This window comes from Aureococcus anophagefferens (genome assembly GCF_000186865.1).
Source record: "Aureococcus anophagefferens unplaced genomic scaffold AURANscaffold_15, whole genome shotgun sequence".
NCBI classification, from domain to species: Eukaryota; class Pelagophyceae; order Pelagomonadales; family Pelagomonadaceae; genus Aureococcus; species Aureococcus anophagefferens.
The window spans coordinates 651,689-652,490 of NW_008705575.1; positions in this window are offsets into that span (position 1 = coordinate 651,689).

Genomic DNA, 802 nt, shown 5'->3' on the forward strand with positions numbered 1-802 from the left:
CTCCTCCCACGTATCTTTGACGTTCCACGCGGACTTCGAGAGCGGCGCGCCGCCCGCGGTCCGCACGGCCTCCGTCGTCGGCGGCGCCGCCGCGGGCGCCGGCGCGCCGCTCCGCGCCGGCGCCGCGTCGAGCTTCCGCGGCGGCGCGGGCGCGCGGCTCGCGGCCTCGCGCGGCGCGTCGCGCGTCTTCTTGGGCTTGCCGCTTCCGGGCGGCGGCGGCGGCGCGTCGAGCGCCGCGACGGCGGCCTTGCAGGCCTCGAGGCGCGCGCGGTAGCCGGACAGGCCCTCGAGGGAGACGACGCGATCGCAGGCCTTCAGGCCCTTGTCCGCGGCCCGCGCGCACCGCTGGACGGCCTTGTGGCTCGGCTTCCCCTCCGCCATGCCCCGCAGCGCCTCGGCCTTGTAGCAGTGCGCCTCGACGCACTCGCCGTCGAGGTCGACGCCCAGGTCCGCGTACTGGACGACGCTGCGCTTCAGGTCCAGCGACGCGTAGGCGGCGCAGAGCTCGAGGGCCACGTAGAGCTTCTTGCGCTCCTTGTTGGAGCCCGTCGTCTCCGGCGATTCGAGCTTCGTCAGCTGCGTCTTCAGGTCGTCGATCTTCGTCTCCATCGTTGCGCGGCAGCGCTCGATCGAAGCCTGCGGCTAAGTCAAGTGATGCACACACTGCTGCGGCGGTGGTGTTGCGTCGCTGCGGCGTGGCGTTCGACCGCGTAGTAAATTAACACGGTCAGCGCGGACTAGTTTTTCGGACTCGCCGTACCCGACTTCCTACGGCGAAGTTTCTCTTTTTGGTCTATCTCGT